We start from the raw sequence: 5,166 nt of genomic DNA on the forward strand, positions 1-5,166 counted from the left end.
GCCCCCGGCCGGCCGGGGGCGCGCGGGGCGGGGCGCGGCGAGCGCGGAGTGGAAAGACTCGACCCCTGTCCCCCGCCCTCTGTCCCCTGCCACCCGCCCTCTGTCCCCTATCCCCCGTACCCCGCCGCGGCCGGCGGAGCAGGCGAAATTTGGTTCCTTGTTGGTTAGTAATCTTTGCTTATTAACTTCTCCTCTCACCCCAAAAACAGAAGGAATGTGGAAAGGCCAAGTTTCACTCAACGCCCTTCTTCACTGCGTCCAAACTGAGTGTCTGCTTGGGCTCGCTGGAAGTTATTCTTCGAGGAGTCCAAAGAATTCTGTCCAAGAAATGGTGGAGAAAGATGGGAGAAAGAGGCGCGTAATTGGTATTTCTTGTCAAAATACCAAAACTGGAAAAGACTAAGCTTCGTGGAGTGCTCCTTTCACGCTTAAGAAAGTTATTTATTGTGGTCGTGTTATGTATGAAAGATTTAATTTGGAAATTCCACATTGAAATTAGACATAGAGAGGTGAAGGAAAATAGAGCAAGGAACAGCTGGGGAAAAGTAGAAATACTTGCTTGGATTTTGGTGCTACAAGATACAAATGATGTAAAGGTTTAGAACATTTTAAAAATGAGTTTGAGCAGTCCCTTTTGTTATTTTTAAAATCGTATTAGCAGAAAGACTATAAAATCCTATTCAACATCATATCCAAAATCCAGACAAACTTCCCAGACCCATGATAATATCATTCTGGGCCTTATACTGTGAAATATGAGGGGGAGCTAGAACAGGGATACTGGTATCTTATTGCCTTGACGTTTCACTATTTTTTCTTTGAATCTTAAAAAATTTTTTCTTTGAATCTGAAAAGCTTTCCAGCCTTCAAGAGTCCTATAGCAAAATGCAGCTAACAGTTTAATGGTCCTTCAAAATAGGCCAGTGTCTAGCTGCCTGTAGGAAAGGTGAGCAGGAAAGCAAGTGAGGGAGGTACCTGGAGAGAAGGCACTGAAAGGGCTGGTCAGAAGCCACAGAGAACAAAGTATGCTGTCTTCAGTTTCATTCAGGGCCCTGATGGACCCCACCCTACCCAGTTCCATCATTTCCACATGCTGTTGCTAACTCTCTATCCTAGCCTCTCATTTCATTCCTGTTCTTTCTGTCCAATACCTTAATGATCTTCAAGATCCAGCTGATCCAGAACTTTTCCTGGACTACATCTTTCCACCACCTCTGGTCACATCTTTTCCACAATTCCCTGGTATATAACTGAATGTCTGTCTCATTTTTTGGGGGACTGAACTGTGCTGTAAATAATATGACTGGCTTCTGAGGGTATGTTTGACTTCCTAGGCAGACGGTAAATGGAGACTAAAGAACGTTATTCTATATTCTTGCACACCTTACACTTTTAGTACAGTGCTAATCCCACAAGGAACATTGAGTTCTCTTGAGGTAAATTTTCTATGCTTTACATTCTTCAGAATGAACTGTCAAATGGATAAAATATTTACTTGCTTTATGTTGTTTCTCTATGGCCTATTACCTTTTACTTAGTTTTGTTGTTTAAATACTTTAAGACAATAAAGAATTTTTGAGAATAATGAACCACATTTTATATTTAAAAAGCAAACCACCAAGTCAAATGATAAAGAAAGGGGGAAAAATTGCCAGCAGGTAACCTTAGAATAGAGTACAGCAATTCTTGAGTCACCAATAGCACAATCATATGTTTTCTTCTAAATGATAATTTTAATGTAAAACGTTGAGGATACAGAGCTAATAAAGAAGGAAATCCTTGAAACAGCAAGCTATTTTGAAAAATAAGGGGTTTTAATTGTATTCTCAACTTAGAGATTTTAGAAAACTGCCCAAGGTGTTTAATTTATTCAGAAATGAATGCCATACTAGGAGTCTAGTTGTTTGCTTGCTTCTGGAAGGATTTTTTTTTCTAAACAAGTACTGTATTGTAGACCCACTGCCAATCAACGTTGCAGAAGTTCTACATAAAGAATAACGTCTGAGTTACTAAAGCCTACAAGGTGGAGGAAGAAATACATTTATGTTAGATGTGGATAATCCCATCCAGCATGATGTAGTGGGAACAGTAGGGTCTTTGGTGTCAGACTGAAGTTTGAAATCTGTTTCTGTCTCTTTCTAGTTGTGTGGCCTAGGGTAAGACAGCTAATATCTCTGGCTATCACATTCCTCATCTGTGAAGTTGCAATCATGATAACTCCCTTCCCAAGGTGATGTGAGGATTATATGAAATAAAGTGGTTGCTCAGTATAGCTCTTGGCATTATTATATTGCAGCAGACAAGAATCAGTTAATTTTATATGGGGGGATTATTCTTATAGTAAATGGCATCTGTCTTCATGCTTATGCAGCTGAATTTTTTAAATGGCGTAAATTCAGGCTAGGACAGAACACAGACTAGTTAAATTAGGCAATTTTAAATGTTAAAAGCATATATCAAAAGTGAAACATTATGCTCAGTTTAATTAATTACTTATTTTTTGCTTTTCTAGGCCTTAACACATGCCTCCAAATTACAAAACAAGATTTACTACTAGGTAAGCTAAGGCATTTTGGTTCTAGTTAAGGTATTGTTTCTTTAGTATTTACATAATTAAAATTTTTAGCATCAAAATCTTAGTAATTAGGAATCCGATCAGAGAGTGGTATAGTGCTGCAGTTTACCAAATTGAAATATGAAATGCTACACTTCTTATTTAATCTGCCATTCTATTTACCTTACACCTCCCAGATCCCTTTTGTCTTAATAATAGAATTGCCTGGAGGAAAGAATTCTGTATAAAGTAAGTTTGGTAAACTCTGCATATTTTCGCCTCCCCCAAGCCCATCCCAGTCGCAGTGAATGTTGAAGACTTGCGAAGTTTTCAAGATTTATTTTTTTTAAATAAAACTGTTTAACTTTGCTTAACCCAGCATTTCTAAAATTCATTTCGACATGTAATGTTTTGGGCCCCCTCAACATAACTGTTAACATTTCCAGGGATACCAGTGGGATGATTTACAATAGGATAAAAGAAGATAAAAGGGAAATGTTACTGAATGAATGAATTCTTCAAAAACTTTCAAAGGTTTATTTACAAATCATGTAATTGAACTACAAGGAAAGGTGGTTAGTCTGACTTAGACTGATTTTTTGATATATTTCTTTGTCATTATTAACCATTAAAATATTTCTGGTTATTGTGTATATTTTAAAGTAATAAAATTAAATATTTAAGGTCTATAAACCTATTACCTATACTTTTGGGTTTTTCCACATTAGCAAAAACTCTTATTATACTAGTTCATTGTCCTCATAAGTAAGCATTAACATAGCTAAACCATCTATTTTGATTTCCTTCATTCTCCCAGGTACACAACGGAAGAAGCAGGTGTTAATACCACTGGAACTTTGCCTTGCAAATTATTTACATAATCTGGGTAAGTTTATATACTTTCTGATTTTGTGTATGCTAAAACTTGTCGTTTATCATTCATTTCACCGTTCCCAGATCACAGTTTCTTCAGTTTGCCACATAGTGCTAAATTTACCCTCCCCATGGTAAAACGTTGTTAGACTGCTTGTTTTCTTTTCAGTGGCTCAATTCTCTGGTGTTTCTGAGCAACAGGTAAGAATGGCTCATCTATTCTTCATCAACAATGGGTGAAGCAAGATTATATAACAGAATAAGCTTTATTTGGTCTGTTTCATAAATTCATGACACAACTCAAAGGAGGTTTTGAAATCCTCATAACTGGACATAGTAACACATGGGAAAGCCAAAATGTTTTTAATTCATCTGTGAAGCTTTAATGCTCATGTTTAGATCAGTCCTTTTCTTCATTTTCTTTTCAGTCTTGCCCTAAAATATTGTTTTTAAAGGTCTCTGATATTTTGAATCATAAAAGCTTTGGAAAAGGTATATTTATTGATATCAGATGCTCAATCTATGCCACTTGATATAAAACATTTTTCTGCGGTACACAACAAAACAAGAGGGAGTCATTATTGCATTTTCGAGTTTTAACACTACTTTTATATGATCCATTTATTGATACACGTTTTTTTCCTAATTTAAGATTAATTTCTAGCTCTTATGTTACCTATATGATTCTTCCTATTTGAAGGCATTTAGAACTGTAAAAAAATGATTTCACTATGCATATATTTGGAATTATATATTTACATGTAAATCTCCCCTTCCACATTTTATGAGGATCAGAAAAAAGGTTGGTAACTAGATGAACCACGTATCTATGTAATACGATGTATCTTTAAAAGCTTTAAAGGGTACAGACCTCATAAATGTCTTTTTAAAACACACCACACACACACCACACACACACAGACACAATGTCTTTTTAAAAAGTAATTCTGATGTGTTCCTGAACCTGAATAAATATAAACTGCACTGGCCTATCCCACCACATTTCCCCTCTCTAATCTCCATTCTGCAGCCCCTTCATGCCCATCTCAGAACAAACACAATCTGCATTCAGAACAGGACCGTTTACAAGTTGAATGGAGTTATTTTGGGTGAGTCATTGAAAACACAGTACAAAACCTTTCCTCACTCACCAGAAATGCATTTTTAAAATAAAGCCAAAGTGAACAAGGCTTGGCAAGTTTGAGGGTGGACAAAATGGGGAGAAAGCGGGTTTTCTGCCAGATTCAGACAGGATTCTGCTAAACCATTTTTGGCTATTCTTTACATTCAGCTCCACCAACTTTCCTTACCACCACTAACCAAAAAGTACAAGATTGAGCAGGTAGGCCGTCAAAACAAGGACACTCAATTTCCACCAGCACTGTATTGGTGGGCAGGGCCAGTAGATCCCTTAGAGCTTAGTGACAGTTTTAAATCCCCCTTTGTGTCTCCCTTAATTCAGAAGCTATAAGATGTATCCACTTAATAATCTCTTTCCTCTGATTAAATCATTTTGGCAAACAAATAATGATTATAAGCAATTTTTAGAAAGTTGTGTATTAAGAAAATAAAGTTGTGTATAAATTCAGTAAGCAATCCTTTAAAATTGCTTTTAAAATAAGTGAAGTTCTATGAGAGTTAATCCAGTAATAAAATATTGAAGGAAATAACAGCTATAGAGACAGAAAATAATAAGCTAGTTCCTAAGAACTTTTTTTTTTTTTTTTTTTTTTTTTTGG

General features: G+C 36.4%; 1 long non-coding RNA gene across 1 annotated transcript in view; it reads left to right on the plus strand.

Moving 5' to 3' along the window:
• Window positions 1-2,524: 2,524 nt before the first annotated feature.
• Window positions 2,525-5,166, plus strand: part of LOC112414146 (uncharacterized) — a 46,574-nt gene continuing 43,932 nt past the window's right edge. The window contains exons 1-2 of the long non-coding RNA XR_003006093.1: window positions 2,525-2,557; window positions 3,372-3,440. This is a non-coding gene — a long non-coding RNA (uncharacterized LOC112414146). The remainder of the gene's footprint in view (window positions 2,558-3,371; window positions 3,441-5,166) is intronic.

The sequence above is a fragment of the Neophocaena asiaeorientalis genome, unplaced genomic scaffold (genome assembly GCF_003031525.2).
Source record: "Neophocaena asiaeorientalis asiaeorientalis breed wild unplaced genomic scaffold, Neophocaena_asiaeorientalis_V1.1 scaffold113, whole genome shotgun sequence".
Taxonomy (NCBI): domain Eukaryota; kingdom Metazoa; phylum Chordata; class Mammalia; order Artiodactyla; family Phocoenidae; genus Neophocaena; species Neophocaena asiaeorientalis.